General features: G+C 39.8%; 1 protein-coding gene across 1 annotated transcript in view; it reads right to left on the minus strand.

The window, feature by feature from the left end:
- LOC310923296 (ubiquitin-conjugating enzyme E2 R2) overlaps positions 1–18,009 on the minus strand; it is a 54,745-nt gene that overhangs the window by 30,000 nt on the left and 6,736 nt on the right. The gene's annotated exons all lie outside the window — the stretch shown is intronic.

Below are 18,009 nucleotides of genomic sequence, written 5' to 3' on the forward strand. Positions count from 1 at the left end.
TCAGTATTCACTATGTCAAAAGAAAAGCTCTAAAAAAGATCGCTTTTCAAGGAGCTTTTTGATATATGAAAAAAGCTCAGCTCAGAGCTCGCCAATTTTCAGGACCAGTATAAAAGTAAGAATTCATTTAACTCATATAGGTATTAAAAAAATATATCAGAAGGCTTGACAAGTTATCTTCTATCTCATTTTAAGAGAGGCATTGACATTAATATGCAGCTTACCCAAGAATCCTTAACCTTCCTAACAGGGTACTTGAGAGCTACACAAGTAGAGGCCCTGTACCTACCACAGAAAGCAGAGGGCGCAATAAAGACCCTTGCCTTTGACCCAGCCTTCAGCTTCATGTGCTACAAAATTAATTACATCATATTGATTTTGCTAATCCATTCCAAATATGGTACACTTCAAACAAACCTGCAATGTAAGTTGATTAGACAACACTGACAAGCCAGTCAATGAGTCCAAGAGCCAAAGAGGAACAACATCTAATCTGTTCATGGCTTCTGCTCTGGTATCCCAGGAAACCAGCAGCAGCTGCTTGGATCAAGTTGTGTACTATGGCAAAAATGCCTGCGATCCCACTCTAACAACCAGCATCTTCACAACTGCTAAGCAATGTCTGCATGGCAGAGCAGCAGTTCTATAGAATCTGGAGCATGAACTGCACATGCAGAAGCAATGGTATGTCTGGGGACTCAGGGCACTTCCATCTCAGTAATGTTTTTAGTAGGTCATCAGACCCTACTTACCACAAGAGATTTGCAGAGACATGAGTATAAAACCTACCGCACTTACACATAAAGTACCATAAAGAAGTACAGCAGCAAGTGATATCACAAGCTAAATGACTATTCAGTTCACTTCCTTGGAACCACATTGCCACCCCTTGGTGATCTGAAGAAAACTTCCTTAATTTCATTAACATATTTATCCTGTCCCCAAAATGTAAACAAAAAGCATCAGATTGAGTGTTTTCTACATGGTAATTTAATTATTTTCTACTGGGTAGTATTTTGTAATTTTCATGTCTTGACAGATATTAGTCTTCAGCAACTGACCTATCTGATCATTAACTTAGTCTAAATCACCTAGAATAATCTACAATCCTAATTTATTTTAGGTACTATGTGTGCCATTTCAGTCCATCACTTCACAGCCTTGAAGCACTTGGCTGTCTGTACAGGAAAGATTCAGAGAAGACACCAAACTGACTACCCACACTCCAGAAGTCAGCATTTAAGACTCCTGGATTCCCCTCAGAAGATGCTTTAAGAGAGACATACTTATCCCAGTATTATTTCTTTACGTGCTACACAGTTCAACTGGTACTTCTCAAACTGTCATAATGCTAAATAAAAAAAGGCTGTGGGAAAATTAACATATATAAGGTTAACTGAGAACTATTTTCCTGCTAACATGAAAGATCAGGAGTACTAAGCTACATGCTGATATTCTTAGTCAAAACACTCTACAAAGACTCCAGGCAAGTCCCTGGTGTCTCAGGCAGACGGGCTGCCACTCTACATTCAGCATCTCATCTGCATTTGCTACTTACTCCTTGCACAAATGCCTGTATTAATTTACAGTGGATGACCAAGACATATTTAAAGCCTTTCTTTCGTTTTTATTTTCCTCCCCATCAAAATACATATAGCAAGTTCAGCTGCCTTAAGTATTTTATTAAAGCCTACCAGGCAGTACCAAGGACAAAATAGTGGACTGAGCAGACAGAAGCAATTGTGATCTAGTACATAAATCAGTATTGGAAAGGACAATAAATTAAAATATGACAGTTTGATTCAAATATCAACTGTTGGATGTAAACTCATATTAGTACCAAAGTGAGATCTGGAGATTCTTTCAAGCTCATTTTCCATGCAGTCAGCTTCACTGTACTGTAGTGTTGTTGTCCCAAAATGGTTTCTTTCACCGACTGTGCAAGAGGCTGATTCCCACACAGAGCTGAGGTATTTAATTTATTTACAGTTCTGCACAGAAACAGGGACTGGTGGTGAATCCACAAAGCTAGCACAACAACTATCAAAACTTTTCATTTTTTATACATTTTAGCAAACAAACACATTAATGTTCACTGGCTACAAGTTACAGAGTTCTCTCATTAGTTAGTATTTTATCTTCTATTATTTAAATTATTCCCTCACTTCACAGACCACAAACTAATAAGCAATTCTTTTTTTTTTTTTTTTTTTCTTTTTTTTTTGAGTCAGTGGATTTCTTGGGCCAGTGGTCCATGAGTTGGTGGTCCTAATATTCCCTTGCCAGAGTTACTTTTTATCTAGTTGGAGCTGATTTCTCAGTTGTTGACTTTATTACTTTCTTCCTTATCTTGGGAGTTCCGCCAAACATCCTTGTGGCTGGTAAACTCTGTATTCTTTGTGCCCACTATGAGTGGTACGTCCTGCTTCCCAAGCTTTATTAATGTCCCCCTAGGTCTGAGAAAATTGAAGCATGTCAAGCCCTAAACCTTAATAAGGCTGTTCTACTGACAAATAATGTACCTTTCTAACTAACACCTGGAGATCAGCGTGAAGAGCCTGTAAAGAGTGCAAAGGCACTTTGGAATAACACAAAATGTTACAGTGAGCTCATTAAAGCACTGAGAAAGCTCAAGGGGTACTAGAGATTGAGCACAGGTGAAAATTAGTTGTAAAAAGACATTAACTGTGCAGCTTTGACCTCTCAGTTGAGCAGGGAGACTCCAATTCCAAGAAGACATTGCAAAGAGGAAGCGGCACCCTTGTAAACTTTATTGTTACAGCTGTCCAGTATGGTAGAATGTATCTGCTCTACCACCTCAAACTTCTATGGAATTAACTTCAAATTATCTCTAAAAACCTGAGCTTGTGTTTGTTTTTTTCTCACTAGTAAAAATGCCCACCTATGTTTGAACATAATCAGGTATCTTCCCAGTATCAATTTTGCTCATTACTTCCATGCTTTCCCTGCTCCACTACAGACACTCAGAACAGCAGTTATGAGGATGTTCATGAGCACAGTTGTGCCTGTGCACAAGCAGCTGCAGCACAGCAGCTGCTGAGGGAAACAGCAATGCACTGGGAGTTCAATGCCAAAACACTCCCAGAGCTTGTTTTGATTTACAGCATTTTAAACAAGTGAGGTCTAACAGGTACTGTAAGAGAAAGTTACCAGTTACACACCCATCAGGACAGCTCAGGGTCCCAAACAAGCACCACAGTCAATGTGTTGATAAATAGGGACAAAAGCAGCAATTAGAATTACTACATCAAACAGATTAGTAAGAACCAGATGAATGATGACACTGTGTGCAGCATTGGCATTTGAACACCATAAAATCTGGAGTGTATTAATTGTTGTTTCCTGTCTCTTCTATTCAGGACCTATATAACTATGGGTCTGATAAATCCTCAGTACTACTGCTTAAAAACGACTCAGTATCCAAACTAGCTTTAAGCAAGAAGAGAAGAACAAACCAGTTTAAGTCACAACAGAGGTTCCTCCTCCCACCTTTCCTGGCACTACTGTGCAGCCGGATAACAAACTAGCCAGAATGTCCCTTATTTTTAATTTAAATCGCTTATTGTGGAAGCAGTCATCCTTTAGGCCTTTATTTATAGAGTTAAGTACCAACAGCTCAGTCATTACAATGCTAGACCAATCACCAAGTTGAATCTTTCAGCAAGTGTGGGATTGCAAGCTTAGAAAAAAATCTCAACCAGGAGCCATTGGCTACTACTGAAACCCTCCACAAATGCCTGTGTTGCCTTTCCTAGTAGAAGATTCAAGAGGCAGTTCTGTATACTGTCAGCTGTGGCTTTAGGTGTTAATACTCTGCTGATAATCTGAATACTACATACATGCATGAACATTTACTCTACCAGTACTTTTTTACTTTGGGAAGACAAAACAAAGTTCTCTTTCCCATTCTAACACTTAATAATATCTTGGCAGGTGTAGGGCAGGGGAATGGCAGCAGGGAAAAATAATCTAAACAAGTTAAATTAGTGATCTGTTTGCTTATTTAGTGATAAAGACAGATAAGACAGTAATTTTTGGCCAGACTTCAGGATCACCTGATTTATAATGCACGTTTTAGAATTACAGCCTCCGTAGTACATGTACCTCCACGGAACATGTCATTAACATACCATCTTTGACTTCTTTGGAAGAGTGGAAGAAGCAAGCACTCACTAGAAGCCAACTCTTAGGGAGCCCAGTTTCAGCAAAAATCATGTGTCACCAGCCTTCAGAGTATACTGGGCTTTCAAGAGGGCTCTAATTTACTTATATTTGCATACAACAAACTGTACAGTAACCATTATTTCTGCAGCTCATTAGTATTCACAAACCCCTTATTGTATTTGTGGGCTGTATTAACTTTGCAGGTTCAAGAGTCCCCAGCAAGTCACAATTCATCATAGTGGATGTGACACAAGCAGCAACACATCTTCACCCTTAAAATATGCCAATAGCACTAACTACCTCCTGTAAAAAGTGATGAGTTTCAAAACATCCTCCTTCACTCTCATTATACAGAAGTTAGCCTCATTTGAGTGGCACACTGCTGCTCAAGTTACTCTGCAGTGTTTTCAGTTAGCCTCTTCCCAACCAGGCATCATTTGAAGCATGTATCAATGTATGAAAGCAGAAAAAGAAGACTCGGATGCTGAAGCTAACACCAGACCACTACTTGCAAAGATGGTATTAAAAAAACCCAAGCAAACAAGAAACTCCACATCACGCTAAAGATAACCAACCAAAAGCCTTTGAGTCAATTTAGATTTTGCAGGACAAAGTATTTTCTCCTGCTGGCAAAATGACCCTTGTGCTAAGAGGAGACATACTGCCAGCTTTGCAGATCCAGTGTATTTCATGGCTTCACAGTGTCTCAAATTAAGTATCTGGAAGACATCTACATAATTAACTGTTGTTCAGTGTTGCACAGTGAAGTCATATCATCTTTTCAAGATTGAAAACCTTCAGAGACACAAAAGTTGAACACTGTGGCTGTCTATAGCCTGTATTAACAGCAAGTGAGAGAGCAACTCAGGTTCAAGAGCCTGATCATCCTCAGAGGAAAAACTGAGGAATTACATACTGGCGAAGTGACCTCAGGAGTATCCTAGCAATGACATATGCACAACGTCCTTCATGTTTGCTGCAGTGCTGTCCACCTTTTCAGCGTACTAAGTCTATGGACATCAGATCTCATATTTCTCATACAGACATAGCTACTGCAGGTACCAAGATTAAAATGCTGTCATTCTCCTGTCAGCATGAAAACAAACAAACAAACAAAAAAGCTTCTCAGCAAATCCAGCAGAGTAACCCACACTGTGCACTAAGCTGTGTGTGCTGCAGAGCTCACATTCCCTGTACAACCACTTCTGCACTGGGCATTGCAGCCTGTATTGTAAGGGGGCTTATGCTTCTGCTCCAATCTCCAAAATAAACATACCAGGCAGGGGATCTAATTATATCTAAGGTAACACATAGCTCATTTGCTTTTACTGTGAGCAGTTATTACAATATCAGATTAATGACCATGGAAGTCTGCATCAGTCGTTCATTATCCTTACAGTCCAGTAGCTTAACACAAAAAGCCACAACAGCAAGATTTTTAATTTGCAAGTTAAACACTGACTGATCTGACATTCTTGTACATGTTATCACAGAACACCGAAATTGCTTCCAGTGTGAAATGATGCCTTTAAAATCACAGCTTCATCCACGAGACAACTGACTACAACAAACTAATGACAAAATTTCACCAGAAAAAGAATTGTAAAAAGCTTAGCCAATGATAAAGTGTTTATAAGGATGGACTTTTAAGTCATTTCCCTGTTGCACTAAAAGATTTTCTGCCATAAATACATTACTAGGCACTGAGCATTGGACAGGAACTGTCTGAGGCTACCTTCTCAACCTCTGTTACAGATGTGCCTTCCAAAAATACAAGAACAGAAATTTAAAGAGGAAACGAAGATCCTGCACTCTCCAGAACAAAGTAATTAATAGATACCTAAAAGTAGCTTATCCTTTGATTTTCTGGACCCTGCTAGAAAAAGGAGTAACACCATAAGCATTCCATGGGTAAACATGACAAGTCTGGTGCTTGTGAAGTGCATCTCAGGAGTCAGTGCAGACTAGGGATGCACCCTTGAAAACTCCAGGTTTAGACCCAGGATTCTCCTTATGTTCCTTATGAGTAGTGCTTGCTGACTTGCCCAACAAAAGGGACAAGAAACAAAATGCCCTGAACACGGAGCTCTGGGAATTTAACACTGAACTCAAGGTTACAAGTAGATGTGTACAAGGCTGACTCAGAGCTTGAAATTCTGTACGTGACCACTTGTACCACACATTTCGTTCAGATGATTGTCCTATTTTCCTTTAAAAAAAAAAAAAAAAAAAATCAGCTAAACTGGGACACCTCATTCAATCAGCTGGCACTGGGACTGGGGCATTTGGCCCAAAGGCACTTTGGATCCTCCACCTTCTGGGTGGATGCCCTATCCTAAAGGGCATTAAGCACAACTCTCTTCAGCCTTCCCCTTGGCATCAGGCCACTGTCCAGACAGGAATGCAACAGCCCAAGCCAGAAAACAAAAGAAGACTGACAGCTCATAGCAGAGAGCTTGGAAAAAACCTGTCAGGATCAGTAACATTTCACGCTGGCATGTGAGCTGATAAACAGGAGCAACCCCTTCTCCCAGCTGAGCACCTTAAGCTACAGAGGCAAGTTCCCTCACTGCCGACTGGGTTTTGACTCTACCCCAGTACGCAGCCAAAAGCCCAGAATGGAAAAGTTTCAACAAGGGAAAGGAAGGATTCCTCAATATAAACTAATAGCCTGACAATTATGTTGCCTCAAAAAACCCCAAGAAGACATGTGTTTATAGTCCCTTTAAGTTGAAGTGGAAACTAAATACATCTCCAGTACTTCTGGCTGAGAGCCACATATTAAATTTCTTGCAGGAGCCAAAGCCTTGAGGAGGACATAGTCATCCCCAGACAAGAGATGGCTGAACCTCTCCAAATTTCACTCCAAAGCTGGGCATACAAAATAAGTGGGCTGGCCCTTAATGCCACCCTTCAGTACTGAAGTTGTTGACACTTCAGGCACCTCTGCACAATTTTAGTACTTTACCCTACTTACCATAGATTGCTCTAAAATGGTGATAGTTGCAAGGCAAGAATGTATGGGATAAAAATATTGCTACAAGAGCATAGCAGGGATTATTTCAGAATCCTGTATTACTCTTTAACATTAAGTAGAACTTTGACCTTGAACAACCAAACTTGCCTAGAACAAATATCTGAGAAAGAAAGACTACAGATTCAAAATCACAAAATAAAGGGCTCTCCAGTATCCTAGCAAAGTTATACAACCTCCAGATCAGACATCTAAAACATCTGAATATCAACTACCACTATTCCTTTATCCTTTAAAGATATCCTGTAAGAGCACCATGGTTAAACTGCAAAGAGCAGAATGACATCCAGCAATTCATCTCAAGTTCCCATAAAAAGGGACACAGATGCTTTTTTTTACTTTGTGAAGGTGAAATTTCCTATAGCATACTCCATAGTATGGGAAGGAGGCTATCCAACATTCTTAAAAGCCTGTCATGTCAAGCGGAAACATAACAAGAGCTTTAAAGACAAAATTAAGAAAGATCCAAGCTAAGGGCTGGCAGTGAGGCTGATTCAAGCACCCATCTGGATGAATTCCCATTCACCATTCAGCAGTGGAAATCTTACCAACATAAAAGCATAACAGGTCAGCACAAACAAAATTTTGAAGGTTTGATCTAGAGTTAATACATAAACCACCTGTGTTTTGCTAATTATTGCTAAGCAACATTAAGGCCAACAGTTTAGCAGCGTTCAAAAGGAATTAAGCGTTGTATAGGTAATAAGAACATCCACAAGTACATTAGGTAGGATAAAATAGTTTATAAAAGGATCAAAGGAATACCACGCCTTGTGGTATAAGTCAGCCACTATATCATAGATGTATTTTTTATTTCTGATTGTTTTGCTTAGCACAGAGCAGCAGAAACCATGCCTACTGTTCTAGCAACTGACAGGTAAACTGCACTAAGGATCAGCTCACAAAAACCAAAATCAAACTAGATTTCACTAGCTCAGGTTCAGGCTCCTCTAGTTAGCTCATACAACTGTATATTACATTTATCTTGCAATAAAAGCAACTCAAGCCAAACCTTAGCTGATTCACATTCACAAGTGTTTACAACACACTAAACTAGAATGGAGATGTTTAAGGTACAGAAGTTGATGTGACACCCTCAGAGTCAGATCATCATACCAAAACATCCAGACTACCACCACGATCACCTAAGTAAGCAATTCTCTGCTGATTTCAGTAAACAGCTATTGCCTAAAGCTAAAAAAAAAAAAAAAAAACAAAAAAAAAAACAAACCCACAAAAACCTAAGTGTCTTAACAGTCTTGTCTTGTCCTGTTTTAAAAGGGTTCAGAGAATCAAGATCTCTGTTCACAAGAAGCTTTGCTCCAGTGGCAGGACTATTCATTTCAGGAGAGTTTAACTACCTTGACCTCATACCTTGGACTCTAAGATATTATTCCAGTCCAAGCCCAATAAAATAATTAAAGATGTACAAAACCCAAATGTTTTTAGCAGCTTGCTTTCCTTGTATCTACAAAAAGCCCAATTTGCCATTAGCCCCATGAAACGGCAGAGGGATTCAGACAAGGAGCTATAATTACCAAGTCATCCCCACTGAAGCGCCAGCTACCATATGCTCTCTTCAGGAAACTCAGACTACTCCATATTATAGTAGTGTCTAGTTTATGAAACTTCCTGTATCAAGCTTCATTTTGACAAAAGGGTGGGTTTGATTATACCAGGCATATTTGGAATTTTAGCTGTTAAACTAGTGAAAATAGGATAAAAATAGTGGATCTTAACAGCAGAGTAGACCATTACAAGCATACAGTTCAAAGTGATTACATAAGATACCCAGGTTTTATCTCATACTCCCTCACTTTTTAATTAAATATTCTCTGCAATGATAGGAAATATTTGGAAAACATATCACACTACTTTCAGAAGCTACTTGTGAACCTTAATCTGTTGATTGGTGTCAGATGAAGTAACAGATACCTTAAGAAGTCCTGTATCAGATTAGCACTTTCAGTGTAAAAAAAACTTTGAAGGGTCAGAGGAAGATGTAATACAGGTTAAAAACTCGTAAGACAGGAAGGGGGAAAAGCCCAAATAGGTATTTTTACCATTGAGCCTTCAGCAAAAGTTACTCACAAACAAAACACCTACCATCAGTATCTGCATTACACCAGGGACCACAATTTCTAACATTTCAGTACTGCAGAAACTTGTACCATTTGCCAAGGAAAACCTCCCTCTAATTAGGCAAAGCTTTAGAAGTGAATCAACTATTAACTGTAGCATAGGCTTGTGTTGCTATTAGAGAAAGCAGAGATTTTGCCTGTGCTGAAAAACGTAGCTAAGCAGAAATCGATGGTCAAACGACTGAATGAAATAACCAGAGCACCAAGCTGGATCTGTATCACAGAAACATCAAGTGCATCTAGTACCCTGATCCTACCAGTAGAGCCAGGTAGACTTTAAACATGCAAGTAAAAGAAAAAAACCAAAATGATAGAGTGACTCTCCCTGTACCTGCAGAACAGGATTTTTCCTAGAAAAAAACAAGGGAATAAATGTGACAGGAAATTAATCCTACAAGCAGTTTTCACTACTGCTGGCCTTTGCAGCAAGAAGTGGCTTATGAGTTTTTCACTTCCATTTGAATGAAGTGTTCAACTGTGACTTTTCAGAAGTTACTACACAAAGAGAAGCTCAGAAACCAAGTATTAGATGAAAGGCGGAAAGAGTACACCTAGTCTTCTTTAACTTCTCTGAGCACCTGGTGTTCTGCTTAAGATTCAATGCCTGTAGAAATACCTGTCATAGTTGGCAGTTACAAATATGCTTGTGGCAGCAGGAAAAAACTGGCTCAAATTCTGCTTGTTTTACTCAATTTGGCTTTCTCTGGGCTGTGCTTTTTGTGCTGAAGTGAAGGAGAATTAAGTACTTCATCAGGGAAGCAAAAGATTAAAACTTACCAGTTTTTACCTACAGAACCACAAATCAGCATGTGCAATCACAATTAGCAAAACATACACAGCAAGATGGCTCAATTTCTCACTATGGAAAGCACTACAGGGACCCAGTGCAATCCCTGACACAGTTGCAGCTCCAGCAGTTTATCTCTGACACAGAATACAATTCTCAAACTAGTACTTGCTTGCATGCAGGGTTTATTTTGCACTGAGATTTCACTGCAATACTTGTATATATGATTACATTGAACAGCGGGGCTGCAAAATGAAGTACATCAGTAGAACCTGAAGTCACACCACATGAATCAGTCACCTTTTGGGGACAAATATACCCTGGAAGGTGTCTCCCCAGAGACCTGGCCTCAAGCAGCAAATAGGCAGCCAGGCACACTGTCACTACAAGAGAAGAACCATCAGGGTTACAATACTCAAGAATCCCACCACTGAACTCGCTATGGTAGTCATATCAACTCCTTGTGTAAGCCTCAAGCTGCTCATTGCTCCTGGTTCTTCTGTCAATCCGTTGCCATTTCTCAATCTTAACATTTGCTTGCTATTTTCCTCAGGATATTTAAGTGACTGCAGTTGCCAAGACAACCACTTCATCAACACCAGCACCTCAGCTTATCTATCTTGGGCTTCCCTTCCGTTCACCATAACTTCTAGGAAATCAGATGCCAGAGACAGCGATTTTTGAGATCTGGCTTTTGCAGTTTTTATTAACTTTCAGTAGCCTTTGGGATCTTTTGTCCTAAGAATCTCAAGTTCCTGACATAGGAACAGCTTTGTTTTAATTATACCCTCAGCTATAAAAAGTCTGATTGCTTAAATTCCAAGGCACTGAGGCAATCACAAAGGTAAATATTCAAACCAGGTTTATGTGCTTATACTGTCACTTTCAATAACTCAGTAACTGAAGTGTCCTTCCATTTTTTTACCAAGAGAAACAAAGTGACACAAAATTTCTTAAACTCAGCTAGGCATTGAAATGCACACCAATACACATCTTTTCTAAAAAAGGTCATAAAACCTCCATAAAGCAATTAGTAAGTAGATAATTCCCATAACTATATGGACGTTTTAACTAAGTGAGGCTTAAGCTGTTAAACTTCCCAGCCATGACAGGCACGAAACGAAGTGGCAAATTCAGCTGAGCTCTGCAGGCAGACAAGTCTTAAGATGATATAATACAATTTCCAGGAATTTCTCAATAGTAAAGGCACAGCAGTAAGATCCCGCACAGCGTTCCTCTTCTCCCAATCCATCTATCTTAAACACAAACAAGGTTTCATAACTTCAATCACAATACGAGCTTTGATTAGAATTTACATTTTACAAAAAATGAGATAAGCCAACAGAAGCAACTTACACCAGGCCTGGCTAAGTTTTAACACCAACAAAGGCACCAGCATCTGTGTACCATCAGCACCTGAAGGCACACCAGACCAGCTTCCCAAGTTTCTGTCTACATGGCCCTCACTGCTGTGACTTAGAGATTTACAGCTGCAACTGTACCGGCTTTGCATCCATTATCACGGATACAGGTGGTGGCTGAACCATGGCAATGTGGGATTAAGCATGGGCTGCAAAACCAACTCTAAGCTGGGTCAGTTCACAACTGGTGTTAAATATCATGCTGTCGCTAACAGAGCCCACTGCTGTGCTTGAGACAAGTCAAATGTGGCACTGCTGCATTGCAGACATACTTAAACACTACAAAATTATCTCAATGGCTTATTAGTGTGGACCTTGGTGATTTGCCATAGTTGCCACAATGTTGTTAGAAAATGCCTTAAGTATTCCTTTTACTGTACCTATTTGCACAAGGTTAGCAAAATTAGAGAAGATAAAGGCCTTATATTCTGCCTAAAACTCAAACTGTACATAGCAATCACATTAAGTTGTGACTAAACATTATTTTATGAATAAATATTCTACAAGAGCATTTACCAATGCATTTTATAACTAAAGCAGTTAGAAACACCAGCTTTCCTTATAAAAGGAAAGGTACCTGCAGGTCAGTTGTGCTGTAGTTTTCTATTTAAAGTGCTTGCTAAGTGCAGAAATTGGCTTTCTGCCTATGTGTTTTAAGCTCAGTGTTGTGGCATAGCCTGGGTAATTGCACTTGGGGTAACAAGCACAACAGAACTCAGAGGCACGTTAGTAATAGATTTCAAACCTTGTCTTAACTGACTGGAACCAAAATTTGCCCTGCAAATGTGGCAGCTTCACGACATGCCACATCAGGCTGTTTCCCTGGCTGTGCCGCAGAGCTGCAAGCCCTTTCAGACTTCTACACTTCACATCAAATCCCACATGCTGGTTTCTCTATGCCAAGAGGCTTTGTTTTGAACGTCTTCTTCAAAGCACAGGAGAGAAGACTTGGGGTGGCTGTAATGGAAAGAACAATTAATACAGTACAAGAAAGAAATCCCAGAGGTGAGAAATGAAAAAGCAGGGTGGCTTCGAACTCAGTGCAGGCCCTTCTGACATTTCAAACAATGAGGGAAAGAAAGGGATAACTTTGCCTCCTCCAACGAGAAGTTTACCCAGAATCTCCACAATATACTCTGAGATTTATTTGTGAAGCCTGCATAGCATACATCTCAGAAGCCTACATACCCAGGCCCTGACTTGATCGCTTTCTCTTCAGCACCAGGAATGTCCCCCTCCTCCCCCAGGTTAAGTTACACAACCCCAGCTTTATTTTTTGCTCTTAGAGAATTGCCGCAGCTGCCTCATGGACAAAGTCTGTGCAGAGGAGTGTGACTTGTCAGTACATCAGGTTCTGTGCTGGGGCGCTTCAAGAAACTGCTCAGGCTTTTATTTTTAAAAAACCAGGAATAAGCAGAAGTTCTTATTGAAAAAATCTCCTTGCTTTTGTGCTTAAGCAGCCTAAAACCTATTCACTTAATTTCTTCAGCTATTCCAAAATTAAATACCGTACTTGTAAACATATATGTCCAATTTGTTTTGGAAGAAAGCTCTCTCCTGAGTTATTTATAAAACGCAGAACACTTTCTACCTACAGATTTAGTCAATTACACTATTATAAGATATACGTATTTTACATATAAGTGTTAATTTATCCAGAATAATGAATAAGAATCAGATAGAAGGCCTAGTCTCTAGTCACTAAATTACTCTTACTCTTGTCAAACAACAGCTTGACAAGACAAAGAATATTTTGTAAAATGCCCTGTCTACAGGGCTCCTTCAATGCCAGCCCAGTGTCCTTCACGTGAGCACCTCTTACAGTCACTACAGATGATGAACAAAGCATTGCAGTGGCTCTCAGCCTGTTCGTGCAGTGTCCATAGACTGTTCTGGACAAGTGCCATGGTTCACCCACACAAAGGGCCTAACAGATAACACTTTCTGGACTGTGCATGCCTTTTCATCCAGTCTAACATCAGATTGTAGTGACTTGTATTCACAGCAAATGTGAATGTGACACAACAATATGTAATAGTTTTACTAGATGTACCAAAGAAGGCTTGTTGGCTGCTACCTAGCAGATGATGATGTTTGGTTGGCCATAAAAGCATCTAGTAATAGACACTAATTTCTCTTAGAAGAAACTGATTTCTCATAACCCTCTTATTTCAAGTTGACATTGTAGAGTAACTAATCTGCAAATTAGGAATCAAATTCAATGCACCAACCTAGCATTAAAAGTGCATTTTAGGCTAAGCCCAAATTCTATTATCCTTAGTTTTTCTGCATTACTATAGTTGTACAAATTATGCATTACACAAAAGTAGCCTAACAAAACTGAAGCCTTTTCTGAGAACAGGGAAACTCCTTCCCAGTACCATCATTATGTTCCTCTTCCATAACATACCTCCTTCATAGTATACTTTTTCAATAGAAAGAGATCCAGCATAGAGTTTAGATGACAACTATACAAAACCTACTAGTTATACAGAGTTTGTTCCAATTTGTTCCCTCTGTACTTGGAACCAGTGAGGCCACACCTTAAGTGCTGTGTCCAGTTCTGGGCCCCTCAATTCAGGAAAGACACTGAGGTGCTGGAGCAGGTTCACAGGTCAGTGAAGCTGGTGAAGGGTCTAGAGGGGAAATCCTATGAGGACTTCCCTCTCAGCTGAGGGAGCTTGGGGTGCTTACCTTGGAGAAAAGGAGGCTTGGGGTTATCTTATCACTCTCTACAACTGCCTGATAGGAGGGTCTATCCAGGTAGGGGTCAGACTCTTCTCCCAGACAACCAGTAATAGGACAAGAGGACACAGTCAAGCTGAACCAGAGGAGGTTTAGGTTGGACATTAGAAAGAATTTCTTTACAGAAATGGCAATTAGATATTGTAAAGGACTTCTCAAGGAGCTGGTGGAGTCACTGTTCCTCAAACTGTTTAAGGAAATTCTGGATGTGGCACTCCCTGCCATGGCCTGGTTGACACAGTGGTGTCTGGCCACAGGTTGGACTTGATCTCAGAAGTCTTTTCCAACCTAATTGATTTTATGAAACATTCTTTCTAGAGCACAGAAGTCACTGCTCTGAGCTTTGCAAGAAAAGGAAAGAAAAAATCTTCAAGATTTAATTATAACTTCAGCTATAAACTAATGCAATCTGAACAAAAAGTTACACAATTTGAAATAAGTTGGAGCCTGAAAGAGGTAAAGATACAACAGAACTAACCTCCAGTCAAAGCTTTCCTTGATTTGCTGTAGTATAACTTCGAGGCTCTCCCTAGCATCATTTTTGTTTTAAAAGCAGACACTAGCCACATCTTAGAAGTACAGGTTAGGTGTAGGCAGATCAAAAATACTTAATTGTTCTCCTGGAAAAAAGCATGGATTGGCACTTGTGGACATGATTTAAGAGTGAACATGTTGGTGGGTGCTGGGCTGGTGGTTGGACTTGATCTTAGAGGTCTTTTCCAACCTTAACAATTCTGTGTTTCTAAGGAGGTGAAAATCAGCCACATGTTCAGCAAAGTTGGAGGCTGCAGAAGAGAAGGTAAAATGGAACAAGGCTGAGAAACTAGGAACACCACTCAAGTCACATGTGGTGACCTCATGTCAGCCTGCAGTTATGACTCAAGCACAGGTATTCTAGTTTAGGAAGAGTTGAAGGAAGAGGGAGATTCCTCAGGTGGACTTGGATTCCAAGAGATTCCAAGACAAATGAAGAGGCCTGGTGGCAAGATGATGACAGGTCTTTTGTGGCCAAGCACACCAGAACTTCCTTCGTGCCTCCGCCATTGCACACAGAGCTGATCCTACAGGATGTGACATTAGTTGCTTAGACAGCAGGTGAGATCCCAGGTGTGGTGCACATGCTGAAGACATGCCCATGTAACATTTCACTGCATCCCCACGAGGCACAGGAACAATGTTGTGCTTTGGGACGGTTACTTATGATCCTTACCCCAACCTGACCTGGTCCATCATTCAGGAATACATTCACAGCTGCCATCAGGAAGCTCCCTGGCTGAGGAAGGTACTACATACCTATAGCAGCCATCCCACCAGGGCTTCTCATGACTTTTGTTGACCACAAGCAGCTTACTTAGCTGTTTTTCTGTAGGCAAAATATGGTCCCTGGTTGAAGAGCCCAAGCATAAGTATATCACTTACATTAGAGATGTGAAAAAAAAGTGAAAAACTACTTAGCAGGTGTGGGATAAGTCTGCAAGTTGGGTGAAAATTAACAATCATTTATCCAAGGTGAACATTAAGAAGGCTGCCTTGAATCCATGAAATTGGAGTATCACCTCTAACAGCAATAGAACCTAGGCTTATTTTGTAACACTGAGAAGAAACGCCTAAGACCAGCAGGCTTCTTGCCCCATCCCTCCCTTAGTGGCAGCCTGTACAACTCCGATCTCTTTCCAAATGGAGTATAGTTATGGATGATATACGTACAAGACCACATACTTAGCTGTTACTGTAATTTAAAATAGATCTCCAGATCTGGTTTTTTAGCCCCTGATGAGTCTGTCCATAAACCTTTGAGGGTCAAAACCATCTTCAGTATCAAAAAATATTCAATAATATAACCAGTTTCAAAATCCAAAAGCCCAAATGTCCACAGCCTCAACCAAATCCTACCTACTTAGTTTTCCCTAAAACTAAGTGTCACTGCTTTTGTACTTCAGGCCAAAGCTAGCCAAGCTTCATCCACAAAAATCAAATATTGCAACCAGCATGAAAAACAAAGAAAAATCAGTTAAACTTCACAGAAAGCATATTAGTCAAATTTTGAAGGACATAAGCTTTTGGGTTTCTGGCAGAGACTGAGAAATGGAAATCATTCCATATGTTGGTCTCAAAATTTTTGTTTTTATATGCCCCACTGGAGATCATAAAGCAATATAAAATGCCTAGGTTCATTTAGAAGTACTTTTGAAAAAAATGTAACAGGTCCTCTACAGAGAATTGTTTAAGCATTGCTGTAGTTGACTCAAGAAACAACCACTTGACACTCAGAAAACTATACCAGAGAAGAAACATTACCATCATCCACTGAAATTGAACAATAAGTTTTCAATAAGAGTTGTCTCTTAACATCTTTCTTACTCAGCATTTTGAGTAACATGGACACAGCAGTAAAAGAATGAGGTTAGGCAGAGATCCCACTGAAGTGGCAATATCATTAAGAACAAACTAGCTTTTTCTTTCCACCTTAAACAAAAAGTGCCATGCACCTTCATCTGAAGCATCTAGGTAGGTGCATTTTGTTACCACATGAATGACAAATTAGAAGGGATTTGGATAATAGCTACAAGATACTTAAAAAGTCCAGAAGAGATGTCAGCCTCTCAAGTTATACTGCCTAATGCACTGATGAAAGGTAGTCAGCTACCAAGTGTGGGTCCAGTTACTCTCTTGCAGAGAAGTAGCTGGGAGCACAGAGATGAAATTCAGTTTTCTTCAATACATTATAAGAAGCCCATTCTTTTAATGAAGGTGAGTGCTTTTACAGATAGTTATTCTAGCCAAGATAAGCAAACATTTGCACACCAGTGTGGTTTACATCCATGAATAAGGGGCTTATAGGAGCAGACTTCATGCAAGAACAAATGTGTATTCAGAGACTGTATTGTAACTCAAAGTTACCCCATAGCATAGCTTTTGTTTTGACAAGGCCAAAGAGAGTACTGCAGAAAAGAATATTATTTCAGCTTTTACCTAGGTCTGACAGCAAAAGGTTTCTAGCTGCAGAGATGTCTGAAAATTAATTTAAAACCAAAGAATTTTTGCACAATGGACAAGAGTCTATCACTCAAAAATTGACCCATTGTTTCAATACTGTGGCAGAGGGTTTTGCATCTTAACTTCTTCAAGTATTTTGCTACAACGAACACTAAAACATACGTTTTAAATACTGAATTGGGATATGTAACTCAGGGAAAAGTCACAAAGGTACTGCAAACATGTCTTTACTGCTATCAATTTGGACTTCTCAAACAAAATCTATTTACCTGAATATCTAAATTACTTGTACAATTTAAGACAACAAAGCAGTCCAAAACGAACATATGTCATGCTTTTAGTACTGAAACCTTAAGCAGTAAGATACAGTCTGCTTGCCAGGCAGCCTTCTCTTTCTAAACCACAAATATTATGATGCCTCAAAGTGTCACCCATTTAACATTCAGCCCCTTTATGTTCTTGCTGTTCTCCAGATAGAAGCTTCAATTTAAAATGAACACCCAGGAAGTCTTGAGGTCACATTTCTTCAAGTCAAGCAAGATTCCAAAATATCCTAAACACACTGCAATTTAGAAGGTGTCATTTTTCTTCCCTTTGAAGCCAGTTTGGGCAAATGCATTTTGAATATGTCAGCAACTGTGACGTTAGGCAATTAATCAATCAATCTAGCTAATCTTGGCTACTAGTGCTTCAAGGGTG

The sequence above is a fragment of the Zosterops lateralis genome (assembly GCF_965231275.1).
Source record: "Zosterops lateralis genome assembly, chromosome: Z".
Lineage (NCBI taxonomy): Eukaryota > Metazoa > Chordata > Aves > Passeriformes > Zosteropidae > Zosterops > Zosterops lateralis.